This window comes from Dermacentor silvarum, chromosome 11 (assembly GCF_013339745.2).
Source record: "Dermacentor silvarum isolate Dsil-2018 chromosome 11, BIME_Dsil_1.4, whole genome shotgun sequence".
Classification (NCBI taxonomy): Eukaryota; Metazoa; Arthropoda; class Arachnida; order Ixodida; family Ixodidae; genus Dermacentor; species Dermacentor silvarum.
The window spans coordinates 94,394,233-94,415,440 of record NC_051164.1 but is presented as its reverse complement, the minus strand read 5'-3'; positions in this window follow the sequence as shown (position 1 = coordinate 94,415,440).

Genomic DNA, 21,208 nt, shown 5'->3' with positions numbered 1-21,208 from the left:
ACTTGTGCCCATATGTTAGCATCGGTAGAATGCAATGATTGAGCAATTTTCAATGACAGTGGCAAGCTCCCCGTCAGGATTTCGTAATGCTTGTCGTATGCATTCCAACCAAATTTCATCTTCTGTAAATGACCTAGATGAGCATACTCCTGCAAAGATTCTAGAGGCTGACTGACGATCACGAATTCTTGCTCTCTTGAGAGGATATTGAACATTATCTTTGTGTTCTGCATAATAATCGTCAAACTCACTCTTACACTCTTTTGGTTTCAACCACAAAATCACGAGACGATGGTGATATGACGACTAATATGACTGACGTCAGTGGCATGACTAATTTAGTGCTGCCGCAGTAAAACAATTGTGCAGAAACCATAGACGATGATTGCCAATGTAAGCCGATAGCACAAACGACCGAACTAACGGGAAAACTAAACAACGAACGAAGGAACCCACCAACCACTGAGTGAACGAACGATTGAATGAGCGAACGAACGACCGTAAGAAATATCTAACGAAATAACTAACCAACCAACCAACGAACGAAAGTTTCCTTGACGAGTCGGGCCACCTATCGAGTCGGACCACGTACGAAGCACGAAAACGGGCAAAAGAGGAAAAGAAACTATTCTCTAGAAGTTTGCAACCATAAACATCGAAGTGCGCACTATTGCTTTCACCACCACCGCTGCTTAAGCATAATCTTCAATGACGACACACGGCTGCACATAGTTGTTACTTTTTCCTGCCACAGTAGTTAAGCAGTCACGCCACCGACGACACATCATCACGTCACTTTGCTGTATATGCTGCTGTTTATGCGTCACTTTGCTGCACACTTGCTGTATATATAGTAGAATATCAATCAACGCCCTTAATGTAACCGAAGTCGAATGAATTCAAGAAACTGGCTATTCGTTCGAGTTGGACGACGGCGACTGAAGGTCTTTTAATCTAGCACTAATGATGCCCTACTTTTCCCGCAAGAGTTGTGTGTAATTGTTAACGCATTTCTGGTGGTCACGAATGTTGCTATGTCGCGGGAAGCGGAACCCAGCTGGAAGCGAGACAACACTTGCTGGTTTTGACATTGTGGACAAAGGTTCAAGCGCGACCACGCAGATGTGCAAGATTGCGCACGTTGCTCTTCCTGGGCGGCAGCGCTTGATTTGTTTTGCCCTAGCAAGCTGCTTGCGCGCTCTACGCAGCAATCAATGGGTCTGCATACATATTCAGGACTCCCCATTAACCACAATCTTGCTAAGCTGTAGGTTGGCTGGATAACTGCAATTAAGTTCAGCCCCTATTCGCGTAAATTTCTCGAAACGCCATTTTTCTTGCGCTTTTAAAGAGGCGTGCTCGAACGCATCTTGGAGGCACCTGCCGGCTGGTTGCTCTTGAGGAAGTTCGTTCTCTACAACGTTTCTGCAACGCCGTCTTATTACCTGTAGTTCACACTAGGACGTTAGGCGTCCGCAAGGAGCAACTTTTCCTCCCGCCACAATGCCGAGTCGCTCACAATTTTCTGCACCCTCGTCGCGCTTCGCAAGCGGCTACGATACGGTTCTCGAACTTTCTCGAAGACAACGAGGTCACGCCTGGCCACGCGATTCTTTCCGTCAGCGTTATCAGAAGAGCAAGCTCGAAACTATAGCGCTCCCGCGCTTCTAGTTGACAAAAGAATTTAAAAAAAGTCACGCTCACGAGCCTCGCTTGCGTGCCAGCCACAATTTTTCTCATTCTCGCGATTACCCGATCTTGTCAATCGTGCCAATGTGCCGCTCCATTGTGGGCTCGTGCGCGTCGGTGTTCGTGAGACTTGACTGTAATCATTGTCTCGGCAAGAGGAGCCTTAACTTTGTAGTGGCCAACGTATCCTTTACGCTATCCGCAGAGTTCCACAACTCAAAAATAAATTTAAGCAAATGAGCCTAACTCGCCTATAGTAGAATTTTTATTACGCTGGAGCGACGTTACAGGTGTGGATAGTTTAGAAAAATTATTGCCCATCAGATCATTACTATACTAGTTATCCCTTCACTAAAACATCTTATTGGGCTTTTTGTTTATGTACAAGTGTACTCTCCTTGGCCAGAAATAAAGGCGAACAACGGCAAGACACTGGCAATATATTATGTAACTATGTCTTAAGGGAATAACACCGGCCAGTTGGAGAGAGGTGCTTTTCACTAAAAGGAAAACAAGATATTACGCAAACTGCATTGCGTGTGGGCGAAGTGCACAATATTTCTTACATTTACTAAGCAAGGTATGAAATATATATATACAACGCGTTCCTATACGGCAACTGTCTGTAATTAACTAACAAGCTAACTTAAAAATAATACTCAATTTATAATCGCTGTTTACGTGACTAAGGGGAAGTCGTAATATTCCAATAAAACTACGCCAGTGGTTTAGCGTAACCGTTTATTTCTTAGAAGCATTATGTCTGGAAAATGTTTCGCGCACACATGGTGATTTTAAAATGTGCGGCGAAATGCATTACTGCCTCAGCAACTTTTTTCGTAGTGTGTACTTACGCCGGTTGCGGGAACAAATTCACTGTAACACCAAAGCATTTCACTCCACATTCTCATTCTCTAAGTTGGCGGCGAGCCACAGAATTTCTGGCACATGATAGCACTTTTATTCCTAGCTCACCTCACCTGTGCAATTACACCACGCATTTTTAAATAAATCTTCATTAGTGAAATTTCGTTTCTCTCGTTCTGTTACCTAACTGATCAAGGTATTCTACAAATTGAATACACTTGCATTGCTTTTTATTACACTGTGGTTATTGTATCAACACTTATTGCATAATTTAGAATTTTTACCACTTCTATGAAGTTTGGCCACTAATAGTCTGTCAGGAACACCCCTTTTTGTCTATTTTATTATTATTATTATTATTATTATTATTATTATTATTATTATTATTATTATTATTATTATTATTATTATTATTATTATTATTATTCATCTGAGGCAGTCGATGCTGAATAACGCGGAAATAAAGCAGCAAACAATTTTGTGTCTACAAATACACTGAGCAATTCTTTTTCTACCGCACTGTCACGCTTCCATCTCGTTTCACTCCACACTCGTTTAAGTAGCCCTCAAACTTTAACAGAGTACGCATACGCGGCACATTGAACCAATTTGAAAATTATTGCAACCACATAACACCCCTAAACTGAGAGGCGTCGAATGCACTGGGCTCATATGCCTGCGTCAAGCAGATTAGCAGCTGGCAAAGCTTAGCAACTGCATTCTAAAAATAGTAAGATACCGCAAATTGCAGAACAAGGACAATAAACTTATTAGAACTGGAACTAACCCACGACCTAAATTGGCGTGAAAGAGCTCAATTACGGATTAGCAAACCAACAGAGAAAGAAACATACAGCACACTGGGTGAAGTTTCCAAAGAATGCTAACCGCAGTGATTGTAAGTATCAATCTTAACACACATGAGTGCACAGAACGGTATTATATATTATCGTTGTAGGCAGTGCGTTGTGCTTTAATCTTTATAAATGCTTTCACTGTCGAGTATGTGGGCTCAATACTTTCCGATTTGCGCCCAGCTTAGTGATGTCCAAGTGTTCTCGTTTCGAAATGTGCGGCTTCAATTACAGAGGGTGTCCCAACTGTCATGCACCAAGATTTTAAAATATGAAAATGCCACGTAGCTGGACAGAACCAAGGTAATGTTCGCCGTCACTTGCAGATACTGAGATTATATTTTGCATTCCGCCTATATATATATATATATATATATATATATATATATATTAATAAACTTCTCAAATATGATATTTAGAATTAAAATGTCAATGAGAAAATTGTAGATCATCATGAAAACCTCCCGATACAGCTTTCTGTTGATCAATACGTGTTACATAAAAGTGTTTGTCCGAGCACGAAAGAAGCTCGCAAATGCACGCAAAATTGCAGCGCGACTGGCCGATCGAGGCACTTTATGTTTATTCGCGGGCTTTCAAGCTCGGAAAATTATTTTATGTAGCACGTATTGAATTGAGTTTATTTCCATGTTGAATAGGGGAAAGTCCGAACAAAAAGGAAAATTAATTCACTTGACAGAAGTTCGGACCCCCTGTACTGTATATATTAGGAGAAACGAGAAATACACCTTCTTACATTTCAAATATTATGTAAGCACAAGATGCGTTAAAAACGAAACAGCATACATTTCACTATCAAAACTTCAGGCACAAACTATTGTTTCACACTTTCTCTGTTGTAAAAAAAATACTGAAAATGCAAAGAATTGCAGGGATACCTATATAAAATGCATATATGAATTGCACATTAGTTTTCAGACAAGCACGTCTACACAGAACAGATGGTATCATGAATGCGTCACAAAGATCGAGCACAGTGTGTTTTTGCTGGCAGTTGTGATATCGATCCCTTTTTCACGAAAAAAAATTTAGAAGTACAGGTGTGCTGTATTGACGCATTTGTTCGCCATATTTCGTTCGACAAAACGGGACTTCCCAATACTCTGATGCGGGTGTTGTACGTCATTGTCCTCATCTTCAAGTGCAATAACGACGTTATGATGTCTTCCCAAGTACTCATGCTATGTTTACATTGTATGGAAATATATGAATAAAGATTACGAACAGGTATTACATTAAACCACCTGATAAGTTGCCCTGTATGTGCATTGAAGGGCACGCCAGTTATGTGTCTAAGGGCTTCTGTTTTTCTGAAGTGCACACAATTGATGTAAATTGGATGACGTAGTTTTGCCCCATAGTTTAAATTAGTTTAACTTGCGCAAAAATAACGCGTTCTATATCAGTAATTAGATATTGGGTGGCAGAGAAAAACAATCTAGTCAAAATGCCAACAGTCCTCGAACGTTTGGTGATAATGTGTTTAATATGCGTGTCCCAGGACATATGCTTGAGGAAGTATACACCGAGTGTTTTGAAGGAGTCAACAACCTCTAAAGGTGTTTGGTCAAGCATAAGATTTTATGTGAGAACAACCGGCGACTGTTTAGGAGTAAGAAGGATTGCTTTACTTTTGCTTGTATTCATTTTTATGAAATTATATTAACTCATGTCAGCAGGCCTTGGAAGAAATTCTTGATATTTAACTGAAGTGTGAGCAACAGAATGCTGGATCGGGAATTTCTCATGTTGCTCTACAGTTTTCTCATTTACTCTTTTCACCTAATAATAAAGAAGTTTATTAATTAATTAAGACTAATTATGTAATTAGGCAGAATGCAAATAAAACGTATCTGAGTATCTCCAAGCAACGGCAAACAACAGTACCTTGGTTCTGTCCAGCTACGTGGCATTTCCATATTTTTAAATCTTAGTGCATGAGAGTTGGGACAAACTGTGTAATGGCCAATGGCAAGCACGGGCAGCAGCTTTACACTGAATAGGCTTGGGTCACCATCGATCAGGAAGACGCATGGGAAACTGTAATGCGCTTTTTGCTGCAGCTTCAAATTATGGGGTATAATATTCGTAAGCCACTCCAGGAATATCAGGGAAGCCATAGCGGGCAGCTGCGAACAATTTTTTTACCACCGATTATATGGCAAGAAAGCGAAGTACGTCGAGAAGACAGATTTCACTACTGGGATGCTGGAGTGAGAAATGTAGCCCCATTAAAGCAGCGCACAAATCACCCCCGATAGCCGGAAGCCTGTAGGAAAGCAGGCTCGAATCCGCGCGCATACTGTTAACTACGCAGATGTTTTCACGTCTGCTATTTTATTTGTAACGTGTTCCTCATGCGATCCTTCACTGTATAAGTTCCAATTTGCATTTTTTGTAGTGATACCATAAGTCAGGTAGCACAATTGTGACTGCGCTAATTATCACTATTATACAGTCTTGCTCACGCTTGATAGCTAATCGTTATAAGAAACGTTAGCGCACTCGAGTTTAGTGAGCGTGAAATTGTTTTTACACAATTACCTTTGCAGAGCGAAAGGCAACGGAAATATTAAGAAGCAATAAGTCGCGCCTTCAATGCGCTCACCTTGGTGGTCTGCCTAGAATACTTGGCACCGTGCTGTCTCCCCCGCTGGTCCTGGCGACGATACACGAAAGGCCAGCATCGTCTTGGCTTGGCAGATGGGTGCCCGACACGACCAGGTCGATCTCGTGCCGTTCGTTCACGGCACCGTTGAAAAAGAAAAGACATCGCATGCGTACGTGAGAAGCACGGCGATAGAGATGGGGACGCGAAGTCTTGGAATTCCATTCCGGACAGCGTTAAACGCCGTCATGATCTATCGAACATTGTAATTAATCAACAGTCTTGGAGGAGGAGGAGGAAAAAGAAGGAAGGAAAGGCAGGGAGGTCGACCAGACGCGCGTCCGGTTTGCTACCCTACACGGGGAAGGGTTCTAAAGGGATGAAAATAAGGAAAGAATAGAGAGGAGGGAAGAAGGTACATTCAGTGTGAATACGTGCGGTTGTCCAACACTTCACAATCGGTCACTGAGGCCAGTCGAGTTCGTGAATCGTAGCAATGCCCGCGTCGCTTTGTAAGCCTGCGACGCGTGGGGCCACGATCTAATAATCTTAGTCTCTGAAAATGGGCTGCTGTCCAATCGGCCCAACACACTCCGAAGAACGCCACGTTCGATGTCATAAAGATTACAAAGACAACACCTGCTCGATCGTCTCTTCACAGTTGCATGATTCACAGAGCGGTGTGTCGGACATTCCAATTAGCAATGAGTAGGCTTTCGTAAAGCCACCCTTAACCAGAGGTGGTAAAGTAAAATTGAGTTCTGCAAGAAGTATAACTCATTATGACATCCGGCGTTTCTTTTTTTTTTTTGTCAGTATTTCTCTTGGAGAAATAAAATGAATCTTGAATCTTGTTTGTTTTGTGTGTGTGTTTTTTTTGTGCGGCAGAGAAAGACATCGACACTTCTGTTGGTTTTTCCCTCGAATATGATTGCGCCAGGTGCCAGCTAGTAAATGAAACTAGAGGACCACTAGCCCAGCTTGTGCCCGCCATTGGTAGGGTGCCTATATTTTTCTGCTTTCGTCGTTTGCCAAAAGTATTCTGGGACGATCACTTACGGAGATAGTTTCACTTTCTCGAGATTTCGCGAGACTCGGCACCGGACTCAATGAAGCGTACGGCCGACAGCGCTATTCACAATGCGCGGAGAACAAGCTTGACCCAGCGCCAGAAACACTCTCGGTCGTATACCAGAAACAGGCGAAAGCATGCGAAGCACACTAACATAGCGCCAACTCCCAACAAATGAATCATTCTGGAAAAGTCGAAGATAAATAGTATGTCTTATCTGGGCGAGAAAGCAAAACGCAGGAACTCGCAAAAATAGTAGGTTGTGCAGAAGCGCCTAGGCCATGATTCCGCAATTCCTGAAGGGAGGCAACCGAAGACATGCGATTCTAACCCATGACAAAACTCAAACGCCATAATCTTTTACTTCAATTATATCTTTCGCCTTGTTTGATTATTACGAATATGCAACATGTGCATCTTTCACCTTTCGGCGATGACTGTATGCCTGGAAGCTGGGCGCCAACAGGATATTGTTCTGGCATTTGGCTTATGCTCATTCGACCATTGCTTAACGCAGCGTGCAGATTTGCCCGAGTGATGCCTAATGACTGATTGTCGAATGTGAGAGTTCACCTTCCGCCCATGCCACGTAAGGACTGCGGTGCTTCAGATGAGTTTTGCTAGAAGCATCAATTCTTGGTTATAACACCACCAGATTATTGGTGCCGCAATTATTACGTGGACATCATAGCATTTGGAATCTTTTTTTTTTCGATAATGGGAATTCGTAAGTAACGTAAATTGTGACTGTAATACTATGATTGAGCCGATAGAGTATACGAATAAGGTTCAAGAATAATATGCATAACATTTAAGTAATGTTTGATAGCCCAGCTAAGGTCAATGATATGGCTACCAAACTTACCGTAAAATAAAACCGATTCGATCCCATTTGGTACGCATTACGAAATCATGACCGGCAGCTTACTGCTATCCTTGAAAAGTGTACAATCATGGTATTCTATGGGTACCAATATATGGACCAGACAGTTCGGGATTAACTAATAACCCTGAGAAGAAAAATGTAAGGAGTAACATTCAGACAGGAAGATAGCAATGTGGATTACAGAGAAAACAGGGGTAACCGATATTAGTTGACATTAAGAGGAAAAGATGGAGCTGAGTGGTCCATGTTATGAATAGAGCAGATAACGAGAGGTGCATTAGAGTTACATAATGGGTGCGAAGAGAAGCGAAGCACAGTCGAGGACGGCATATAGTTAGTGTTGTAATAATAATAAAAAAAAGAAGTGCGCAGGCATATGATTTAATCAGCTGGCGAAAGTCAAGGGTTGTCGAAATCGCCGGGAAATGATATTAGTACAGGCTGATGCTGATGACCGCGATAATTTTTTTCTCTTGGGGATGGCTATGAGGTGCGATGGCTACCCAGATGCGCCAACGTGGTCAATTTCGTCAATAACAGACAAAAGTGACAAATACTCGAGAAGAAAGGCGATATACCTGTTGGTTTTGTCGTGCATCAGAGGTAATGGTACCTCGGAACCGATGACGTAGGATTATATTTCTACTATTCTTGAAATAATTTGTCAGAAGATGGTGCTTTTTGGCGTGCTTCGCTTGTATTCGTCACGTTTTAACCAACTGCTTTAAAGTGACGGGACTGTAATAAAATTTGGAGTAATAGCAGAGCCCAGTATTGCATGACATCAAGATATCTGTTGTGTACCTGTACATCACTCAAATGAAAAAAAAATATTGGTTAGTTATCCTAAAAAAGTGAACGGCATATTTGCAATCGTGCTTTATTCACCGGATACACTTCTACGCGTTAGGCTGGGTCGTTGTCGCGAGCGTTGTCACTCGGCTTCACTTAAAGTAACGGCAAGGAGTCGAGAATTAAGTAGGATAACGTGGTTTCTAGGGTAGCAAGGCGAATAGCAGAGAATAAATGCTGCGCTGCATATCAGCTGATGGTTTTGTCCAAAACAATGCAGCATATGCATAATGGACTTAGAAATAACCAACTGGGCATAAGGAAAGTAAAAAAGTACAAAATCTCAATAGATGGTCCGGAGTAGTTTTGTTTCCCGCATCGTCACGCTGTTGTACAGTCAGCAACGTACGTTGCCAGTTGGCCCGAATTATCACTTCGAAATATCTGATGCATGCCACCTGATCGCAAAACTATATGGTTCCTAAGCATACGCGGAATTTATATCAAGCGAGGCGTGTAATCAAATCCTGTACAACTAACGGCGATGCGCACATTTCTGTTTACTTTCTTCTTGTGCATCGTGTAATCTCATACAATATTTTTGTCTATCCACCACAAATGTTACATCTGTAATCTCTTGAAATTATTGTTCATGTTTATAGAAAATACCGTTCACAAGCTATGCGAAATTCAAACACTACGCCGGGCAGACGCACACTGTCAGACATCTACGCAGCGATGTCACAAGGACAAAGGCGACTTGTGATACTTGTCTACAAAAGAATCCAGATAAGATGCGTATGCACAGAGAAGTATGGCACATGTCTATAGATACATTAAGGATTATGTACCTCTTATGTCCCAGAGGCACATGCCTATACTGGAGGATTGGCCAAGAATTATCTCACACCCAGTGTTACATACGGAATGGCTAATTCAAAGAAGATCACCTACAATGTGCTAATTCATTAGGGCCCGTCTGTGTACTTCAGATATACTTATGTGCAGAGTGACATGCTAAGGTTTTACATAGAATTTTACTTTTATTTTACGCAACAGATGAACGCACGGGCTCTCTTTGACGGTCAGCGCAGAGGGGTTATACAAGATAGTTTTCTGGTACTTGCACTCGAAACACAAACGACGGCATGTGAGACACCTTGCAAATACACGCAAGTCGCGCGGAAATTGTGTGTCCATTCACGGGGTTCTTTCACGCTCGGAAAATCACTTTTATGTAGCACGTATTGAGCAACAGAAAGCTTAATCGGGAGTGTTTCATGCTGCTCTACATTTTTTTATTGGCGCTTTTCACCTAATTATAATATTTGAGAAGTTGGTTAATTATTTATGACTAATTATGCAATTAGGCGGAATGCAAGAAATATTCAGAGTATCTCCGAGCGGCAGCAAACATTATTACCTTGGTTCTGTCCAGCTACATAGCATTTCCATATTTTTTAATCTTAGGGTATGATAGTGGGGACCTCCTGTATATCGAGTTGTTGATAAATTCGTCTTCGCCCTGCCATCTGCTAGCCGCCTGGTTAGCTCAGATGGTAGAGCGGCTGCCCCGGAAAGGCGTTGGTCCCGCTTTCGAGTCCTGAACCAGGACGAATTTTTCTTCAACTGCGAGGCTTTTCTTTCGTGGAACCCGTAGGGGTTTCCGTTGTAGCAATTGCTACGATTGGGTGGACGTCTTTTTTTTCCCTTTAGCCTATATTTATGTCCACTGCAGGACGAAGGCCTCTCCCTGCGATCTCCAATTACTCCTGTCTTGCGCTAGCCAATTTCAAGTTGCGCCGGCAAATTTCCTGAATTCATCACCCACCTAGTTTTTCGCCGTCCTCGACTGCACTTCCCCTTCTCTAGGTATCCATTCTGTAACCCTAATGGTCCACCGGTTATCCATCCTACGCCTTACATGGCCTGTCCAGCTTCATTTTTCAAGCGTAGCTTGTTAAAAGCACAGATTTCGGTGGCGTCCGTGTACGCAAAAGAAGCCGGCAGATCCCACACCCTGTGGGAGTCGATGTTATGCGAAGCAGTGTGCGGGGAGCCTACCAAGTAAACGAAACGACCATGATAGCATCAAGACTTAGGCGGTTGTTTCATTACCTACATGACACGCATGTCATGAGTCCCGAGGAGTCCCTTTAGCTAGGACTAAGAGACCTTAAACCGAAAGCCTTAGTCATGCTCATGACTGACTTCGACCATCAATGTTTAGCCCCATACATTGGTTTTTGAGTGTTAATTTTTTTTCGCCGAGTCTGTCATTTTTGCTGAGTCATGGCCATGACTACCACCATCCTTTAGTGTTTCATTCACTTAGTTCCCAAGTCCGAATCCATTTCAGTGGTTCTATAGTAAAACATTTTTGCTGAGTCACTGTTATTTTTGCTGAGCCATGCTCATGACTGACTTCTACCGTCATTTTTTAGTGTTCCCTTCACTTAGTACCCACTTCCGAACCCATTTCAGTGGTTCTTGTGTTAATATTTTTTCACTGGGTCATTGTCATTTTAGGCGGCTGTTTCATGACCTACATGACACGCATGTCTCGAAATTCAAGTCATGACCTATCATTTATGTTCTTCATACACTGTTGTCATACTATGCCAATTTTTGTAAGTACCAAGTTAACAAAACGACCATCAGAGCACCAAGACGTAGGCAGCTGTTTCATGACCTACATGACACACGTCATGATATTGATGTCAACCTCTCATTTACATTCGTCATACACTCTTGTCATACTATGCCAATTTTGGTAAATACCAAGTGGTAAATTTGGTAAATTTTGGTAAGTGGTAAATTTTGGTAAATACCAAGTTAACGATGCGACCATGAGAGCACCAAGACGTAGGCGGCTAGAAAGATGGATACTGTCAAAGTGGCAAATGTTCGCCATGAAATGCTCCGCATTTAAAACTATCATTATCAGCATTGGCTCGAGCGTCGTCAACTTCCATAGCTGGCACCGTTGTCACTCATTCCAGCGTAGAATTTAACATCTCTTCGGTCGTCGTAATAGGGAGGCCGCATTTGTGGGGGTATGATCCATTCATGGCCTTACCATAATGGACATATTTAATTTTGAAGCAATTTAATTTCGAAGAATCGCAAGGGGCAAGGGCGGGCGAATACCGCTAACCACCCCACTGAGCAAACTCGAGACATCGAACGAAAGCGACAACGGCGGACTACGGGCATACCGTCAGTGGCGTCGTTCTCACCGTCGTCACGTTCTCATCATGGTTAGTTTAGGTGCACCCAGGACAAGCTTCGCTTACCCCTTTTTCCGGTAGGAGAAGGGATGGACAATTTTCTTTCTCTTAATGTCAATTAGAAATTGGTTATCCCCGTTTGCTCTCTGATCCACACCTCTCTCCGTGTTTCTCAACGTTAGGTCTAACATTTTTCGTTCCATCGCCCTCTGTGCGGTCCTTAACTTGTTCTAGAGCTTCTTTGTTCACCTCCAAGTTTCTGCCCCATATATAAGCACCGGTAGAATGCAATGATTGTACGATTTTCTCTTCAATGGCTGTGGTAAGCTCCCAGTCAGGATATGGTAATGCCTGCCGTATGCACTCTAACCCATGTTTATTCTTCTGTAAATTTCCTTCTCATGATCACGTCTCTTGTGAGTAATTGACCTAGATGAGCGTACTCCTGCACAGACTGTAGAGGCTGACTTGCGATCATGAATTCTTGCTCTCTTGCCAGGCTACTCAACATTACTTTTGTCTTCTGCTTCAAACCCACTCTTACAGTTTCTTGGCTTCAACCACAAGATCACGAGACACCGGCGATTTGACGGCTATGTGATGATGACTATGACGTCGGTGGCATAAGTACCTAAATGCTGTGACCGGAAAGAAAATTGTGAATAAACCATCGACGATGATTGCGAATGTAATCCAATAGCACAAACGACCGAATGAGCGAACGAGCGAACTGGCCAACCAAACAATGAACGAAGGAACGCACAAACCATTGACTAAACGAACGACCGTAAGAAATTTCTTACGAAATAACTGACCAACTAACGAACGAACGAAGGTTTCCTTTACGAGTGGGGCCACCTATCGAGTCGGACCTCCTACGAATCACGAAAACGGGCGAAAGAGGAAAAGAAACTATTACCTAGAAGTTTGCAACCATAAACATGAAAGTGCGCACCACTGATTTCGCCGCCACCGCTGCTTAAGCATCATCGTCAATGACGACACGACGCACGCACTGCACATGTTTATGGATGTTACTTTTTCCTGCCACAGCAGTTAAGTAGCCATGCCACCGACGACACAGTCATCATGACGTCACTAGGTCAACGTCGATGTCTCGTAATCTTGTTGACCTTTAGGATGTCGCTGTCGTTTATTATTATTATTATTATTATTATTATTATTATTATTATTATTATTATTATTATTATTATTATTATTATTATTATTATTATTATTATTATTATTATTATTATTATTCCCTAAGCTGCAACCGAAGCTGCATTATTAGTTCCCCGAAGCTGCAACCCCAAGTGAACAAAAAAAAAAAGAGAAAGTATGTGTTGCACACAAACTAAGCTTTCATGGATCGCCCACAAAATAAGTAAAGCAAAAAAAGGCATGGGCAGAAACAGACCGTTATACGATACACTGGTCTCACTAATAATGCAGCATAACCAAGGCAGACGCGATTCTTTCATTTTAACCATGTCCGTTGACCTACGACGAAGACGTTCTTTGCCATAATGATACAATCGCTCCTGAGATACTCAGGGACATAAGCACGCAACCACCACAGCAGATGGTATATAGCTCTCAGTTACCGTCTATGCGAAGCTGCCGAACCGCGCTTTCTCAAGATTACAACTACCTCGAATATCTCCCGAATACGTGTGATTACAAATGTGTACTACTTATCTATGACATACACTTGTCATCAGCATTCTTGTGTCGACCAGTATCACAGATCGCCTTCGTCCTGCTGATTTCGTTACACAGACGTCTCACACTGTGCATCCGCCTGACTTGGTGTTTGCATTTCGCTATAGTTCCTGAATGGTGGGGAACACAAGTGTAAAAATTCTACGAGGTGAAGGTTGTGCATAAACATTGCATGAATATACTCGTTGCGAAGGAAGAATTCAAAGAATTGTGCGCATCGCCGTTAGTTGTGTAGCATTTATTAAAAAGCTTCGATTCAAATAAATTATAACAAGTGCGTTGGTTCAGCACTATTCTCCAGTGATGCTGCACACGAAGTACTGTACACAATACAGTATCACGAAGTTTTGAAAACTACATGACATCAATTTCAAGAACGTGCTGCCCTCAACAGGTAGTTGTACATTTTTCTAACTGCAGACACGCCTACATCACGAGCACAAAAGAGGACGCGGTTACAGCAAAATGAAGCGGTCGGCACTTCACGTGGCTGCTATACACCAAAAGTTGATTGAGCGTAAATAAAAACGGTCGCAAGGATTGTGCTCACCTCCTCTGCTAGAAACCGGAACTTGGCTCCGGCTGTCTATCTCCGCGTTGTTTAAACCGAAAGCCACGGGGATGGCCTCCATGAACACGCAGCAATCATTAATCCAGCCACTTGATGGTGTGTTCAAAAAAGCTGCGTGAGTTGAGTTCGGACGTTATAGGCTAAATAGATTCACGAAAGCAGATGATCACTCTCTCCTGCAACCACATCCACCGTCAATGGCAAAAAGACAGCCAACGCGAAAGCAACCCGCGATATCTATTCAGGATACATTGCCCGTTATTGTCGCGAAAACAATCTTTAACTGCAAAGAAATGGCCGAAATCCCAGCGCGAAAGGAACGAAGTTAACACAGACGCTGATTTTGCATGTTAACCAACAGCTCTGCCAACTTGTCTTTTTGATATATAAATTGCTAGAGAAAAACTTTTTGCCACCTGTGATTCCTTAACGCGTGCGCGATCTTCTGATTAGGAGCCAAGGAGGCCACAAGAACAGCTGGCCATCAGGCCTACGGGGCGCGCAGAAAGATGACACGCAGCTAGAACAGCTGGACACCAGGTCATCAGGGCCGACATCGAGATACCAGGTCGTAAGATAAGCTCGGTGCCAAATCCGCAGCACGTAGTGAGGGGGAGGGTCGTCGAGACACGAGGCTACAAGCAAAGTTGACAGTCGCTGTAGCATACGCTAAAGAGGATGGAGGCGAAAGCCTGCGCGCTCACGAGAGATTCATTAAATTACTTGACATTCTCGTTCGAATGCGTTGTTACTTCCTGTTACTTGTTTTTCCCACCAAAGGTCGTGGGTTCCGAGTGCCTTAAAAAACTCTATATTAATTAAGGTAGAATTAAGGCACTTGAACCCACGACCTTTGTTGGTGGCACCATGGTGGTACCATGAATCATTCGAATGCGTTGTTACTTCCTATTGTTTCCGCCCACCAAAGGTGGTTCGACTCCCACCAAGGGTCGTCCGCTCGATTGCCTTAATTAACTATTGATTCAGGTATAGCTAAGGCATTCGAACCCACGAACGAGGTGTCATAACGCCAGACAACGGGTGTTTCGATCCATGAGTCATCCAAGGCTTTCACCTTTAAAGCTGGCCACCAGATCCACAGGGAAGGCTGCCAGGCACCATCGTGCTAGAAGGCCTGGCCACCAATTCCGCAGGGCAGGCAGCAAGACGCCGGGCCGCTAAAGCAGCCCAGTGACCCAAGTTGGCGTGAAATGGTTGACCGAAATGAGGCGGATACCCAGTGGCACATACAGAGCTGCCCAAGTTCGCGTCAATGATATTGACTGAAGGGCAGTATGTACCGAATGGCACATAAAAAAAATTAAGTGTTGGGCTTTTACGCACCAAAACCACGATAGGATTTGGAGGCCAAGCGGTAGTGTGGCACTCCGGAATAATTTTGCTCACCAAGAGTTCTTGGATGGGCACCCAAGGCACGGTACACGGGCGTTTTTTGCATTTCGGCCCCATTGAAATGCGAGAACCGCGGCAGGGATTTGATCCCGCGCCTGCCCTCGGGCTTAGTAGCGAAACGCCAAAGCAACTACGCCACCACGGCGGGTAATGGCACATAACCAGTGACCAAAGTTGATGTAAAAGAGGTTCATTCATGAGCAGAACCTTTAGCAGATTCACTAGCCAAGGCATCGATAACCGGACCAATTTTTCCGTATTGTCCTTTGACTGCTCATGTCACTGCTGCTAGATTTCGAAGGAGTGTCATTATGCAGGCAGTGTCAGGCTCTGCTCTAACTAATTCTTTGGAATACAGACATCTCCTATACCCTTGGCACAGAGACTTTTGCCAAAGCCGGAAAATTGAAGTGACCATCACGAGGCTGCGCTGCCGTATCCCTACGTTAAACTTTTACTTACACAGGTCTGGTCTGGTCCCCTCACCATTATGCTCATTCTGTGGCGAAGCGGAGACAATAGACCATTTCTTGTTGTCTTGTAGGCGTTTTTCTGCAATAAGGAAAAGACTACTGGAAATTCCGCTTCGCAATATTGGCCTAGATTTATCGGAACCCGTAATTCTATCTTTTGGAGCCTCCATTATTGGGTTCAGCCACAGAAATGCTTGCTTGCCAATCCAAAATTATCACATTGAATCAAATTGATTACCATGATAAACTTATTGTCACCTTTGCCACCATAGTTTTCTTTTATTCATATATTTCTTTTTAACCTATTAATAATTAGTGTTTTTTTTCTTCTCTCACAAAATTTTCCTGTCTAAACTCCAGTATTCTATTCGTTAATTGCCTTGTTTTTATGCATGCACCGAATATAACCACCCGATTCATGGCCAATCCCCCACTGTGGGTATGCGCCACAACCACTCAGGACAACAACAACAACAACCTTTACCGAGGACGGCGTGAAACAAGTTCATTGAGGAGCGGCACATACCATCACATAACCAGTCAGCCAAGTTGGTCCGAAGGTTGGTTCTGAACCGTCTTCACTCAGCGCAGCAGCCCGTTTTAACCATTAGACCACGGACTACCCGTCACGCAAGCTGGCGTGGAACAGGTAAGATTCGGATAAACAAATAGACAGGCAAACATACCGCAAACTAAGTGAAGTTGATAAGGAATGCTAACGTCAATAATTAGAAGGTACAACAGCGAGCGTCCGCAGCTATCGAGTGAGATGTGTTCGTGTTTGCGTGTGCGCACGTGACAACGTGCTTGTAAATTTAGTAAGCGAATGTGTACAGCAGTTTATACGGCTAATCAAACGACTACCCTTACTTCGTACAGTTTAGTGTGCGTGAAATCGTTTTATAGGCAATTACCTTGGCAGAGCGAAAGGCAATGGAAAGATTACGACGCGACATATTTACGTCTCTGATGCGCTCACCTTGCTGGCCTGGCTCGTCTAGTAGGCCAGCAGGCTGCCTCCCATGGTGCACCTGGTGATGACGCACGAAAGGCCAGCATCGCTTTAGCCCGACAGATGCGCGCACGACGGGAACATGTCGATCTCCTGCCGTTCATTCTCAGCACTGACTAAAAACAAAATAGAAAAGACATCACACATATATGTGAGAAGCATGGTGAAAGAGATGAGGACACGAAACCTTTACCTTCAGCTGTGTGCACTGTCAGATAGCGAGCTTTGCACAGAGCCAGAAACGCTTTTGGCCGTATATTCGCACAGACCCGGTGTGATCGCCTCCGAAAGTGATTGCCCCAGAATTGGTCGCCCCAGATGTTTACCAAACCACTAACCGTCCGCGCCTCGATGATAGTTAGATACCTACATAGTCTCGTATACAGCAATGCTGACTAAAACGCAAAGGTACGGGCCTTGATGTTTTCTGGCAAGAGATTAATGGGGTGATGGACCGTAAATGAAAAACAGGCAAAAGCAAGCGAAGCACACGAACATATCCCCTGCTCCCAACAAATTAATAATTCTGGAAAAGGTGACGGTAAATAGTGTGTCATCACAGCGAAAAAGAAAAACAGAGCAATGAAGCACAAAATTACAGGCAACGACAGAAAACAGCAAATACATGGCAGAAAGTAGGCAAACGTGAACCTGCCTGCATTAGTCACTGAATGCCTTTTCGACAAGTTTTGAATTGTGTTCAGAAATGAGGAACGAACAGGTTATGTTTTCAACGCACCGACACCGAATACAGCGACGTGCTACATTCAAGAGGCAACTCCATCGCTTTTGTATAAGGGTCGATACGCCATTTCGCGAGCAGCAAAAAGAAAGCATTTTTCAGCTAAAAGCAGCGGAAGGCACATGGGGCATAGCTGCGACACGAAAAGTTGACTGAGCGCAATTACTTCACGTCGAAAGAAACAGCAAGGATTGTTCTCACCTTGGCCGCTGGGAAGCGGAACTTGGCCCGGCTGTCAGTCCCCCCGTTGTTCGAACCAAGAGCCACGAGGCTATGCTGCATGCACGAACAGTCAGAATTCGCTCATTCACTTTGTGGTTCCTTCGGAAACGCAAACGTTAGCAACTACATTCCAAATAAAGAAAAAGGTAAGACACCGCAAACTGTAGAACAAGGACAAAAAAAAAATAAAACCGAATGGTACTCGCCGTCGACGTCTGGTTCCACCGATGGCCAGCAGTGCTACAGGCCCTTACAAAGACAGCGGCTGGATTCCGCAGTCTTTCTAAATGCACGTTTCGTCTTGCGCTGGCGTTGCCGATTTGTCTTCTCCTAAAGCACCGCTAAAACTCACACAAAAACCAAAAAGAAGAACGCCTACATTCCTGTAGGCAAGGTAGCGGACGGTCACCCTTCGCTGTCCGAGCGCCATTGGCAAACTCAGGGACCGGATGTTCTCAAGCAAACGCAACTACCGGCACGCTTAGTAAAAAAATGAAAAACAGAAAAGTAATCTCTGGGATCTTACGCGCCAAAACGCGATACGATTACGATGCACGCCGTAACGGGCGGCTGTGACTTAATTTTGGCCAGCTGCGTTTCTTCAACATGCATGCAATGCAGTGATACGCGAGTTTCGTTGCACTCAGCCGCCATCGGAACGCGGTAGGTATCGAACCCGCAACCTCGCGCTCAGCAGCGTAACGTCAAGGCCACTAAGCTACCACGGTCGGTGTGCCTCGCGTTTTGCTTGCTGGGATAAGCCTTCCTGAATACCCTTCGGTTGCGGTTATTGGGCTAAGCGTATTATTGACACTAACATCCTTGTCTTTCATTTCCTCTCTCTCTCTCTCTCTCTTACACTCATTATGTCGTGGAAGCGAACAAAGCCCACAGAAGCGCCGGAATACGTGCCCAGAGGCGTGTTGAGAGCGCCATGTCCAGTAAAAACAATTTGAGCTGCGTTGTAAATAACATTTCTACAATACAAAACAGAAAGAAACATTTTCGTGAGAAGTAGCGTGAGAAGAAGCCGGGAAGACGTGAACCTGCAAGACGGGTGTGGCTTACGCGCCAACATGCCGTGACGTCATAACTTTCTGACGGCATGTGCCAACGCCTCCTAGGTAGAGAGAAAAGCTCAAGGCCTGTGCACTTCGATCCATGACGTCACGCTGCCTTGCCCGACTGGCATAGAATGTAATGGGGATGGTCTCGAGTAACGCGCGGTCATTTTGACGTCACCACTTTCGTCACGCCAGGCTTGACAAGGGAAGTTTTGGTCCGAGCAGCATGACGTCATAAATCAGTGCACACGGGCCTGCTATCGAAGAGGCGTTGCATGGGCTCGGTAGCGCCAAATTCATTTTTTCGTCGGTAATTATGGACTATGTTGCATTCAAAATGAGCCAAAGACAGAGCTCAGCAAATTTTAATAACCTTTATTGAACCAAAACGTTCCCAAGAGCGAGGAGGTACTTCAAATATCGAGGTACTTCTGCGCCACAGTTGAGAAAAAAAGCTTTATTTTCTCTACTAATAATCAACCTGTAACCGCGAAATATAAAAAAATAGTTTTTACCGAATGATTTATTCGTCCAAACTTATTTAGTGTTTGCCTTTAGTGTTCCTTTAAGCGTAGATCGTTACGGAACGTCAAACAAACAGTATGATGAAATCTCTACAGGGCGTATGCATTGATGGAATTCAGAGGTGCCCGTACCGGCGTAAAAACTTTCTTCCTACGGTCGGTGCAATGATTAATCCAACTCCTTGTCGAGTTTTGTATTGAGGTGCAGCGGGGCACCGTTTTTTGCCGACGCATCGCAAAAAAAAAAGAAAGATGAAACAAAAACGAAAGGCAATATGCTGTGTACGGGCCAGCACACGTGTGGTAAGCATCAACGCGACGCGTAGAGCAGTGCTGCTCATCGGAGCCACCGGTCTTGTCTACGTGAACTAATCCTGCCGGTTTACGAGGATGGGGGAAGATCTCTCTTACTGGTTTTTAATGAATTTATATTACTCGATGTCAGCTGGCCTTGGAATAAATCGTTGATTGATCCCACGAACTGAAGTGTGAACTGAAGTGTGAGCAACAGAAAGCTGTTTCTGGAATTTGTCATGTTGCTCTCCAATTTTCTCATTGACACTTTTCATCTAATTATAACAAAGAAGTTTATTAATTAAGACTATGTAATTAGGCAGAATGCCAAAAAAATTATCTGAGTATCTCCAAGCGACGGCAGACAACAGTACCTTGGTTCTGTCCAGCTACGTGGCATTTGCATATTTTTAAATCTTAGTGCATGATAGTTGGGACAAACAATGGCAAGCATAGAGATATGAAAAAAAAAGAATTAAAAGAACTAAAAAAGAACTAAAAGTCGACTCTGAATCACAATTACACAAAATCCAGTCACATACGTACACTAATGCCTACACTAAAACAAAGTATCCTCAGAAACACAGCTAGACAAAGCTCAGCCACATAGGTCCATTAAAGTAAACGCAAAGTCCGGTCACATAAGTGTACTAAAATCACGGCACATAAGATAGGGCGGATTAGATTCAAAAGAAGGTACATGAACCCAGGTGTTGAATTATCTTGGTATCCATTCTGTAACTGCAATGGTCCACCGGTTATCCATCCTACGCATTACATGACCTGCTAAGCTATATTTTTTTCTCTTAATAAGAAATGTAACGAAGTACACATTCTCAATAGATGGCCCGGAGTAGAATTTTGTTTCCTTCACTGTCACATTGTTGTACAACAAGTAGTGTACCAGCCTGTCCAATTTATCAGGTCGGAATGTCTGTTGCATGTCACATGAAAGCAAAATGATGAAGATGGTCGGCATACGCTGAAGTTTATGTCCCGCGAAACTTAAGCGAAACGTGTAATCAAAGCCTACTACTTTCTGGGGTTTTACGTGCCAAAACCAGTTCTGATTATGAGGCCAATCAAAGCCTATGCAACTAACGGCGACGCATGCAATTCTGCTTACTTACATCCTGTGCATCGTGTAATCCA